The sequence below is a fragment of the Chiloscyllium plagiosum genome, unplaced genomic scaffold (genome assembly GCF_037043375.1).
Source record: "Chiloscyllium plagiosum isolate Xiang-an unplaced genomic scaffold, Cpla_swu_hap1 HiC_scaffold_29, whole genome shotgun sequence".
NCBI classification, from domain to species: Eukaryota; Metazoa; Chordata; class Chondrichthyes; order Orectolobiformes; family Hemiscylliidae; genus Chiloscyllium; species Chiloscyllium plagiosum.
This window is the reverse complement of record NW_028270167.1, coordinates 12522846-12535205: the sequence shown is the minus strand read 5'-3', so window position 1 is coordinate 12535205 and position 12360 is coordinate 12522846. Positions and strand designations below refer to the sequence as shown.

At 41.3% G+C, this 12360-nt stretch overlaps 2 protein-coding genes across 3 annotated transcripts in view; one reads left to right on the top strand and one right to left on the bottom strand.

The window, feature by feature from the left end:
- Window positions 1-3344, bottom strand: part of LOC122540640 (glucose-6-phosphate exchanger SLC37A4-like) — a 32384-nt gene extending 29040 nt beyond the window's left edge. For both annotated transcript variants that reach the window (XM_043676632.2, XM_043676633.2), the window contains exon 1: window positions 3251-3344. The gene's annotated coding sequence lies outside the window, so the exon portion shown is untranslated. The remainder of the gene's footprint in view (window positions 1-3250) is intronic.
- A 260-nt stretch (window positions 3345-3604) lies between these two features.
- Window positions 3605-12360, top strand: part of pcsk7 (proprotein convertase subtilisin/kexin type 7) — a 225747-nt gene continuing 216991 nt past the window's right edge. The window contains exon 1 of the mRNA XM_043676630.2: window positions 3605-4042. The gene's annotated coding sequence lies outside the window, so the exon portion shown is untranslated. The remainder of the gene's footprint in view (window positions 4043-12360) is intronic.

Genomic DNA, 12360 nt, shown 5'->3' with positions numbered 1-12360 from the left:
GTAAAACATTGTTCAATTAGGAAGTTAGAGATGAGTTGTACACCACCTTGCACTGACAGCTTAATAAAAAGGACAGTAAAGTTGGACACTTTCTTTCTTCATTTTTCTTTCTTATTTTCTATGTTTTGGTTTTGTGTTTTAAGATGCTGCCAGACAGTGGTAACCCTATACAACACTTTTCACTGTATTTTCTAACAAGATACACATGACAATACATAAATCAAATCAAATATAATGCAATATTAACCGGTTCTCAGTTCTAGCAGAGATTTCTCTGTGGAACTCCATAATCAGACTGTTAATTGAACAAAATACAGAGTCGCTGCACATCAATTAATCTGACAAGGATGGAAAGACAACTCTGCCATCAGGATGACAGATATATGTTAATTATCTAGGTCACACTAATGATCTAAAAGACTTGGTGATGCAGTGTAAGATTTTGAATGCATGTCCTCATCACCAGCTTGTCACAGCCCAAAGTTACATTAACTACGACTATAGCTTTCAAAATGTCTCTCTTGCACCTGCTGCTGAGACTCTCAGTATTTATTATTGATAGTCTTAAAAATAAAAAGTCCATTCGGGATGGAGATTAAAACTTTCACCTTGTTCCTCTGGTTAAATGTACTACTGGTTAAATTTTCTAACTGAATTCAGTGATGCATTAAAGGATGCACACAGTGTCTGATTGAAATAAAGGATTCTAAAATCTCTAAGACATGAATTTAAAGTAAAAATGATTGATTTGCTAGATGAAGTGATAGATGCAGGTACAGTTACAACATTTAAAAAATATTTGGACAGATACATGGATAGGAAAGGTTTAAAGGGATATTGGCCAAATGGAGGCAAATGGGATGAGTTTAGCTTGGGAAATCTGATCGGCATGGATGAATTGAACCAAGGGGTCTATTTCCATGCTGTATGACTCTATGACGCTATACAGTGAGGGGGGGGGGGGAAGATTGAATTTAGAGTCACAGAGATATACACCACAGAAACAGACACTTCGGGCCAACTAGTCCAAGCTGAACAAAATCCCAAACTAAACTAGTTGCATCAGCCTACTCCTGATCCATAGTCCTCCAAATCTTTCCAATTCATGTACTTATCCAAATGTCTTTTAAATGTTGTAACTGTACCAGCATTCACCACGAGATCAGGAATTTAATTCCACATGCAAATCACCCTCTGTGTAAAAGAAATTTGCTCCCCATGTCTTTTTTAAACCTCTCTGCAATGATACAATACTGTACTGGATTAAATCACTAACCACAAACATGAAAATGGAGATAGTACCATGGTCAAAAATGGAAGGGAAGGTCAGACACCAATATTATGGCACCACATTGTCCAAGCAGCAGAATTAGTACATTTTCCTGGTCAGCACGATCACCAAATGTATATAACTAATTTCCAGTTTGCATTTCATGGCCTTTTAAACAATTATTTTCTTCAGCTGAAACACAACTACCTGTACTCAGGCTGTAAATTGTACAGCACTGTAACATGTCTTGAGCTTCTCAACCTCACGTGCAAAGAACAACTCTGAAAACAATTATTGTTATTATATAAACACAGTGAGATTGAACAAATAGTAATAAGCGGAGTGAACATTCAAAGCATTCATTGGTATTATTGGCTATTGAGGGAGAAATGGTTGCCATGGAAACTGGAAACCTTCCAGCTTTTTGAATGTGCTAGTCCACCAGGTCAGGTCAGGTCAGGACAAGGATTGGTTTGGATGGGTTGGAAATAAGGGTTCATGGGAGAAACATTCATCTGAATGATGCACTTCCAGTAATGGAGCACAACACTAGAGATTCACCTTAAATTATCAGCTCAAGCCTTAAAGTTAAAATGAGAAGCTTCTGCCTCAGAGGCAAGGGAGCTGTTAAAAAGGATGTCCCAATATTGCAAATGGGATCAGATAGATTGCAGGGTAGTAAGAGAGCTCATTGCCCCCATTTATCTCGAGCTTCCTCTCTTACCAATAATGTACAAGTTTGTTTTGTAAGTGTTCTCCGGACCACAATACATTGATGTCAGTGATCCTGATGTCAGTGATCCTTTTAAAAAAAAAGCTCTGCAACAATCAATTTTAAATACAGTTGCCCCTTAGGTCTCTTTTATATTTTTCCCCTCTCACCCTAAACCTATGCCCTCTAGTTCTGGACTCCCCTTTTCCCTAGAGTTGGTCAGTCATGTCCTTCACTAAAGATCTCTGCCACTTCCTGTGGCTCCATGCATAACTCCTCTCCTTTGTTCTTGAGTGGGCCTACTCTTTCCCTTGATACCCTCTTTCTTCTAATGCATACATAAAATGCCTTGGGATTCATCTTAACTCTGCTGGTTAATGACATTTCATGGCTCCTTCTAGCCTTCTTAATTCAATGTTTAAGTTCCTTCCTAATTTCTCTATTCTCCTCAAGGGCTTCGTCATTTTGTAGCTGCCTAGACCTATCGTCTGCTTTCTTTTTCCTTTCTACTAAGCTTACAATTTACTTTGTCATCCATGGTTCTTGAATCTTGCCATTCCTATCCTTCAGTTTTGCAGGGACATGTATGTCGTGCACTTTAATCAACTGGTCTTTAAAAGTCTCCCACATGCCAGATGTAGATTTGCCCTCAATAACTGCTTCCAATCTACATTCCCCAAGGGTCTGTTTCCATACCGTACATCTCTATGACTCTATATGCCACCAATCACTTAAATGGTCCGCTTTTCATCTCAAACACTATGTGATAGAAAGATCCACATTCTCATCGCTCCTTGTGTAAAACAAAACTTTTGAACTCTTTATTGCATGTATTGCTGACGATCTTACATTTTTAACCTAGTCGTGCATTAATACATAACATGCCTCCGCTAGGAATATTTAAAATGATCCTGATATTTAAGTTTGTCATCACAGGTTTTTGCCTGTGAAGTCAGATTAATTCATTTGACAATTCACAGTATTTTTCATACAACGGAAGCCAACTCTGGGAAAAGTTAATTGCATTAATAACCCGTTATTTGCATGCCTGAATACTTAGCAGCAATCATGCCAGGTCAGAACGAGGTCCATCAGAGCTGCACATGAAATATGTTTAAAAAAAGATCATAGTTCAGCCTTGTTCACTGCATTGCGGGAAAATTGCATCAAGTACATTAAGATTCCTCCTATACGGCAAACTGGGACAGCATGTTCTTCTCTGTACCGTTTCCCTGAAGTGTTTGAAGAGGTCTCTCACTCATTCTTACCTGTAAGAGTTTGTAAAAGGTCAGAACCCTCTGTTTCTGCCTGAGCCCCGGGATAGCGGCGGCTGCTCTCGCTTCCTTCCAGATCAGCACAACCAGCTGTCCCACCCACTCCACACGATTGGTCGCTCCGTCCGGGTATCTCCATATGATCGGCTGGGGGAGCTGTCAATCATTGACATACATGCGGGAAGTGGCCACTGAATGGATACAAAGTGTATCAATCCCAGGGAACCGGGAGCGGATTGGTCGGTGCAACACTTCGTTCTGTGTCAATCAAACTCAGGAAGGTGCAGAAAAGGAGAGATTTCAATGGGATTCTCGTTATTAGGGATTCATCTTAAACTGTGCAGGATTCAACTTAAACGGTGCATTATGCAGAATGCAACATTTTTCCACAGAATGGGGGGGGGGTGGGATTAAACTCCAGCCGCCCTCTTTGTTATTGGCGGAAATGAGTATTTGACTGCATTTCTCTCCAGTTTTATTTTTGCCAGGCAGGGTCGGAACTGACGTTCCCCGTCAGCGGAGCATCTCTGTACGTTGTCAGAGAGAGAGAGAGAGAGAGGGATCGAGAGAGGCAGAGACTTCCGCATCGGGATACAATGGAGTGGTTGAGCGAGCCTTAAGGGAGCCAGAGGCACTGGTTGCGGGTGTGTTCCCAGGCGATTCTGCCCTTCGCCCTGCTACAGCTCCCTCCTCTCCCTGCCAGCCTCCAGGCAGTGCCGTTGACATTCGGGGGAGCCGAGCTGAACTTGCCATTGATCAACCTCAATGCAGAATTCAAGAGGGCAGGTAAGTGCTGCGCGGAGCTTACCTGCTTGGGACTGACCCTATCCCCCCCCCCCAATGTTGATGCTGTTTTGGTGTTTTTGTTGAAAATAAAGTTCACATTCGGTGTATCAACTGGCAAGTTTCCAAGTAGTATCAATCCCTTTGCAGCCAGACGATCCGGATGGTAAGTGAGGTTTGGATTTGTTCCCCATTAATGCAGGCACACAGTTGCTGACAGTTGGGAAGCTGTAATTGTAAAGTATTGTGACTTTGAAATGAGTCCTATAACTGGGGAGTCAGTGCAAGAGATAAGACAATTGATGTCTTCATTGGAAAAAAATAGGATTTAATGGTTGCGATCACTGCCTTGAAGTAGGATTACATCAAAGGAGGAGAATTGACGTTTCGGGCATAAGCCCTTCATTCCTGAAGGAGGGCTTATGCCCGAAACGTCGATTCTCCTTCTCCTATGATGCTGCCTGACCTTTTCCAGCAACACATTTTTAAGCTCTGATCCCCAGCATCTGCAGTCCTCACTTTCTCCTAACAGTCAGATTAGCTCCACCCCTCAGCTACCTCACTGGAAGGGAAATGTTTTGGGGTTCACTTGCTTATTGAACGATACAGTATTCTTAGGTGGCTTGACACAACAGATGTTTTCTCTTGGGGATGAGTCTAGGACCAGCTGGTGTAATCTCAAAGAAAGAATCATCCAGTTTGGGCAGAGATAAGGGGAAATTGCTTCTCTGAGGGTGGTAAGTCTGTGCAGTTCTTTACTGCAGAGGTGTGTGAGACTAGATTCTTAACTATATCCAGAATTGAGCGAATTGTAATCAGTAATGGGATCAGAATGGCGAAAAGACAGGAATGTAGAGTTGAGGATTATCAGATTAACTGATATTTTGATGGACAGTGGAGCAGACTCAATAGGCTGAATGGCCAACTTCTGCTATGTCTTATGGCCTTATGGATCTGCATGCTGCTGCTCTGACTAACAGGCTCTCTCTCTTTCATTAATTCAGTGCTGCTTTCTTTTCTCTCATGGGGCCAAGAAAGCACTTGGTCTCTAGCACCAGTTGTTTATTTTGCATTTCACCAGGGCTGTTTTTTTAGAAAGTGTGGTGAAGCTGTCTGAATTTGAACAAACCCGTTTTCCGTGAAGCCAGTACTTTCTGGTTTCTCTTCGACCTGTATTTCTTTTTAAAGTCACACACAGAACTTATTTTATTAAACTAAAATAATTGATGGATGCAGGATCAAACACGATATAGCTTTGTTCTAATAAAAATAGTAAAGAATACAAGTAGGCAAAAATATATGTGTATTCCTTTAGTTCTGGTCTCTTGAGTATTCCAGATTTTAATTGCTTCATCAATGGCAGACATGCCTTCACCTGCCTTGTCCCAAAGCTCTGGAAACACCTCCATTAAACTCTTTGACTCTCAATATCTTTTAACCTTTTCCTTGAAACTCACCTGTTTGTTCAAACATTTGGCGATCTGCCTTAATATTACTGTGGATAGTGTGGTGTCATTTCAGGATGCCCCAGTAATGTATCAGACATTGTGATAAAATGTTTTAATTTTGCATTTGTCATACTCTTCTCTCTTTCTTGCTACTTACTTTTTGGTTTCTTCTCTATATGTCGTATATACCTTGTTTACTGCACTAAGTAGCAAATCTATTATCTCTTTAGTATTCCTCTCACTAACCTGTACATCTGTTTTGTAGAGTATATTTTTGAGATTTCCTGCAGAGAAATGCAGTGTGGTTTGTAGTTTATGATGAATATTGTTTCCTTCTGTGGCTATTTCTTTCTCAATGAGCTTGTCGTTTGTGCCAAACAGTTTTATGAATTCTTATGAACTTTACAAGCCAGTAATCTCTTGACTGACATCTTCCATCCTTACAATCTCGATCTCTGAATTGTACCCTGTATCTCTTTTGCTTGACTTTGCTCACAACTTTACCTCAGTTACTTGGTTTCTACATCTGCCTGTGTTTTTTTTAATGTACATTTTGTTGGCCGCCCTTTCTCCCTGTAATGGAGCAGTCTCTAGACCAAATGAGCAGCAGAATAAGGCAATGTTACAGCTTTAAATTTCCATCATTTCTCTTTCCTTTCTCTTGTTGAATCAAGTCCCATTCTGGAGGCTTGCCTTCTGAATTCAGGCTGACTGTTCAATGGAGTATGGACTCAGTGCTACACTATTATAAGTAATAGCGGCGGCACGGTGGCTCAGTGGTTAGCACTGCAGCCTCACAGCACCAGGGACCTGGATTCGATTCCAGCCTCTGGCGACTGCCTGTTTGGAGTTTGCACATTCTCCCCGGGTTTCCTCCGGGTGCTCTGGTTTCCTCCCACATTCCAAAGATGTGCAGGTCGGGTAGATTGGCCAGGCTAAGTTGCCTATAGTGTTAGGTGCATTAGTCAGAGGGAAATGGGTCTGGGTGGGTTACTGTTTGGAGGGTCGGTGTGGACTTGTTGGGCTGAAGGGCCTGTTTCCATCCTGTAGGGAATCTAATCTAATGCCCTTTTGATGTAGCATCAAATTAATGCTCTATCCATTCTCTTAGGTACAGGCATCCATACAATGGGGCATTATTTGCAAGAAAGTCAGGAGACTCTCCCAGAGTCCAGATCCATATTTAATCCAGAAACAACATCTCTGAAAAAAAATTATCTCAATGCAGTGTGTAAATTGGCATCTGTGTTTCACAACGTAACCAAATTGATTTAATATTTTTGTAAGGCACTCTGCGGTTGTGATAGATTCCTTGGAAATGGAATTTCTTTCTTGTACTTTTTTTGAATTCTAATAGACCTAGCGAACATTCTCCCCGCATCTCCCAAAGTTGTTGATATTTGGGTTGCTCCCTGTTACTTCCTTTCTCAAGTCAGCATGACAAGTGCATGATCCCTGATGGGGAGTGCCTGTATACAGTATTCAATCATCAAAGCAGCATTGTTAGCTTAAATCTGCCTTCACCCAAAACTCAAACACACGTGATTGCAATCAGTAGATACTGATCTAGATACTGATAACAGTCCTCTACCCAACACGATGAGGCAATTTGCATTTCATTTAAGACGAGTGACCTCTGTTCCATGGGTAGATCAGGTGACACTTATCTGGGTCGAGAAGGCTGAAAGGTGATTTGATCAAGAAGGGCCTGGATAGAGTAGAAACCGTTCCCATTGGCGGAAGGACTGAGATCTAGAAGACATTGACCTGAGGCCCAGTGGCAAAAGAATGTAAAATGACATGAGAGATGACGTTTTGTTGTTCTAGTCTGGAATGCACTGAGAGCATGTCAAAGACAGATTCAGTTATGGCTGTAAAGCATACCTGAGGAGGGAGATTTTGCAGAGCCATGGGGAAAGGCAGGTCGGTGGGAGCAGCTGTGTTGTTCTCGGATGTCCAGTTAGATGTGACCAGCCATAATTCATGCCGTAGTCATTCTGCTTCTGTGTCATGTTCTCCTGGTCCAATCTGGCACAGTGGGATGATTTGCATCTGGAGTCCCAGCCCAGGTATGGATGGTGGATTTATTTTAAGGACATTAGTGAACCAAAGGGGTTTTTATAATGATCAGTAGTGGTTGCTATTCAGATGGGTCTCAGGGTGTAGGTTTGCTCGCTGATCTGATTGGTTCATTTTCAGACATTTCATCACCATACAAGGTAACATCATCAGTGAGCCTCTGGATGAAGCACTAGTGGCATGGCCTGCTTTCTATTTATGTGTTTAGGTTTCCTTGGGTCGGTGATGTCATTTCATGTGGTGACATCATTTCCTGTAGTGATGTCAATTCCTGTTCTTTTTCTCAGGGGCTGGTACATGTAAATGGAATCCAAGTCAATGTGTTTGTTGATAGAGTTCCAGTTGGAATTCCATGCTTCCAGGAATTCTCGTGTGTGTCTGTTTGGCTTGTCCAAGGATGGATGTGTTGGCCCAGTCTAAATGGTGTCCTTCCTCGTCTGAATGTAAGGAGAGTGGGTCATATTGTTTTGTGGCTAGTTGATGTTCATGTATCCTGGTGGCTAGTTTTCTGCCTGTTTGTCCAGTGTAGTGTTTGTTACAGTTCTTGCACGGTATTTTATAAATGACATTAGTTTTGCTTGTTGTCTTTATAAGGTCTTTCAAGTTCATTAGCTGCTGTTTTAGTGTGTTGTTGGGTTTGTGGGCTACCAATACATTAAAGTCATGATTCGGAGATGCCGGTGTTGGACTGGGGTGTGCAAAGTTAAAAATCACACAACACCAGGTTATAGTCCAACAGGTTTAATTGGAAGCACACTAGCTTTTGGAGCGACGCTCCTTCATCAGGTGACAATCACCTGATGAAGGAGCGTCGCTCCGAAAGCTAGTGTGCTTCCAATTAAACCTGTTGGACTATAACCTGGTGTTGTGTGATTTTTAACTAAATACATTAAAGCAACAACTAATGAACTTGAAAGACCCTAATGTGTTGGTAGCTCACAAACCCAACAACACACTAAAACAGCAGCTAATGAACTTGAAAGACCCTATAAAGACAACAAGCAAAACTAATGTCATTTACAAAATATCTTGCAAGAACCGTAATAAACACTATATTGGACAAACAGGCAGAAAACTAGCCACCAGGATGCATGAACATCAACTAGCCACAAAAAGACATGACCCACTCTCATTTAGTAGAAGAGGAAGGACACCACTTCGACTGGGAAAACATATCCATCCTCGGACAAGCCAAACAGGGACACGCATGAGAGTTCCTAGAAGCATGGCATTCCAACCGGAACTCTATTAACAAACACATGGTTTTGGATTCCATTTCCACCCCCTGTGAAAAAGAACAAGAACTGACAGCATCACAGGAAAGGACATCACCGACCCAAGGAAACCTTAACACATAAGTAGAAAGCAGGCCACCAGTGCTTCATCTGGAGGCTCACTGAAGATGTTACCTAGTACGGTGATGAAATGTCTGAAAACCAACCTTCCAACTCGGTGATCAAACCTCCATCCAGAGCATCAACCTGAGCTACATATATTCTCAAAAGATAGGTCTCTATTTCAGGTTTTATTGAATTCACATTTCCTCACATTCCAAGATGTGATTTGAACCTGTGTCAAACCCAGGTTCCCTGGGGTTCTGGATTGCTAATACGGTGACATTACCGCAATGCCATCACCTCCAAATAACACAGTTTTGCAAAATGATAGTTCTCTGTGCTCCTCATTCAACTGTCCAAAATGAGTTCTGAATTTCTAACAAGCAGTGTGAAAGACCCTCATCCAGAAGGACATTTAAGTGGTGATATGCTTGTCTATTGACTGATTGGTTGGTTGTAAGGTAACAGAGGCTGCTTCATTCAATGGTGGGGAAAAAAATGTATTCTGTTGTTAAGAAGCTAAATATACAATTATGCCTCTTGGGCTTGTTTGTTCTGTTCTATTGTGTGATCAGTTCGTCCAGTGCTTGGCATCAGAAATTAAAATCAGCACTTGGATATTTTCTAAGTAGATCATAATTCTGATCTCCTGATGGGAGTTCATGAGTTTAAAAAAAATGTTTCATGCCAGTAGTAGGGAGGGAGATTGTGATGGATCCTAGGAATTGACAAGGGGTCACCTTTTACAGTTTGCGGCTGAAACTTACTGTTAATAGCATCTGTGTGATTTAGGTTCTGTTGAATTGTTTCATAACCAGTCTATTCTTTGTTTTACCCATTTTGCAAGCAGCTTTGTGATCATCTCTCTCTCTCTCTCTCTCTCTCTCTCTCCTTTCATTAATTCAGAATTAAACAAAACCTTCGTTTGGTTCAGCTGTCTTTGTTAATTCAGGAAATAATTCTAACTTAAAAACAACTGCTGCTAACATTCAGTATCGGCTGGGCGAGAAACAGATAATATTTCAGGTCAAAACCTACTTATCAATATTGAATTGCGCTACATAAAATGGGGAGATTTTATTTTGCACAAGGTGTTACAGTCTGAAATTTAGCTCAAAAGACAGACTGGCGAAATTGAGTATTTTCCCCGGAGAAAGAAAGCTGAGACGGAATCAAATCGTGAGACATCTCGGACAGAGTAATCCGGAGAAACTTTTCTCACTCATGAAAAGGGAATAGATTTGAACCAACTAACAAAAGAAGTAAAAATAACAAAATAAAACATTTTTCACACGGGTAGTTGGGCTTTTGGACTCACTACCTAAGAATGTGGTGGAGGCAGGTTAAACCAAAGCATTTAGAAGTTCTGATGAAGGATCAGTGGATTAACAGTGTTCAATGTGATCAGCTTTGTCTCAAACTGTCAGAAGTGCTGAACTTTTCCATTTTCTGATTTCCAGCATCCGCAGTCCTTGGTTTTATTTCAGTACCGACAGGATGAACCAGTGGCAATCTAGGCTGTACAATTGTAACTGGTCAAGTGGTCATTGACAAAGCCCTAAGAATAGATTGTCTGCTCACTCAAGTGAGTCATAGAGATGTACAGCATGGAAACAGACCCTTCAGTCCAATTTGTCCAAGATGACCAGATATCCTAACCTAATCTAATCCCGTTTGCCAGCACTTGGCCCATATCCCTCTAAACCCTTCCTATTCATATACCCATCAGGATGCCTTTTAAATGCTGTAATTGTACCAGCCTCCACCACTTCCTCTGGCAGCTCCTTCCATACATTTCGGAAGTGGAATGACAGGAAGATTGCATATTCTCTGAGTATTTGGACTACTTTAACTTAGCTCTTTTATTTAAAAAAAAATCCACAGCTAGAACTAACAAAAGTCAACAGAATTGAAGCTGCCATTAGGGGATCTGTGGCATAGTGGTACACTGAGCGAAGAGATCTGGGTTCAAATCTCACCTGTTTCAGTGATGTGTAATAACATCTCCGAACAGGTTGATTAGAAAATATCTTGAAACTGCCATGAGTACAAGATCAATTATTTTTGCGTTGTTTGACCCATGTCTCAGCTGCCTGTTCTTCAATACATCAGAGAATTGATGCTAGTATAAAGTGAGATGTCTCAGATTTGTGGCTCTTGGAATAAATGAGGAAAGAACCATACAAGTAAGTTGTGGGACAAATGGTGCAGTGTCAGACTTTTCCTGAAATCTGGGGGAAAAGCCATCAAGGAAGAAATGCAGGCTTCTCTGTGGAACTGGCAGAGAATACCTCAAAAGCTTGCGAAGCGGGAGAAAGACAATATTTGGCTTTGGTGTTTTTGAAGAGGCGTTCTGGTTTTATGTTGAGTAGCTTCCAATATTGAAAATTCCAACCAATATCCCCTCCAACCCTTGGTACAAATGAAGCAGGGTTGGCTCTGAGTTGATCTACAGTTGTTTGCCCAATGGTTAAGTCATGTTTGAAAACTTCAGGGAATCTCACTGAGGCCACAAGTTTCGACGAGAAAACAAACAATGCAATCCTCAATGGACCATTTACAAACATTGGATTAAAAATAGCATGTCACTTCTTCATTTACCATACACCAGTGGCCTTATCATAGATTTCTTTCCCCAAATGATAGAACAAAGTTATTATTTTTCTCTTTTTCTGCAAGAATCCATGACTGGACAGAGTCCGTGAGTGTGATTTTCCCCCCACACCACTGGTTTAAAATTAAAATGTAACTCATGTATAATAAGAGCAGAGTTTAACAATATCGATCTTCAATGAAATAGGTTCAGACTCTGCCTTTCCATTGGCAGTATCTGGGATGAGTAATGTATTGCTGCTACCTCACTCCCAACTTATTCGACTGGAATTTGCCACCCAAGTTTTATGTAGACATTTGACTCCATCCAGATATTCCTAGTTGCCATTTTTCATTTGGCAAATTGCTTTGTAGGGACTTCATTGGCCTTGATGCTGAAGAACTCTCGATACATGGTTGCTGTGATACACTGATTTTACTTCAGGGGATCACGTCTTCAGTACCTCCCGATCTTTACTACCACATCCACCATACTTTCAAACCCATCACCTCTACCACCTAGCAGACGAACTTGAAAAAACCACCACGCATCCCCTTCCAAGTCATGTGCAACTAACTTGAAAATATATCAGAGTTGAAAAGTGTGAACATGGAAAAGCACAACATGTCAGGCAGCATCCAAGGATCAGGAGAATCGACAGTTTGGGCAAAAGCCCTTCATCAGGAATGATTCATTTCTGCTTGACCTGCTGTGCTTTTCCAGCACTATGCTCTGGACTCTAATCTCCAGCATCTACCGTCCTCACCTTTGCCTTGGAAATGTATCACTAATTCCTTCGGGGTCACCAGGTCAGATTCTTGGAATTCTCTTCCTGGCTTTAGTTTGGATACATACTTTCCCTTT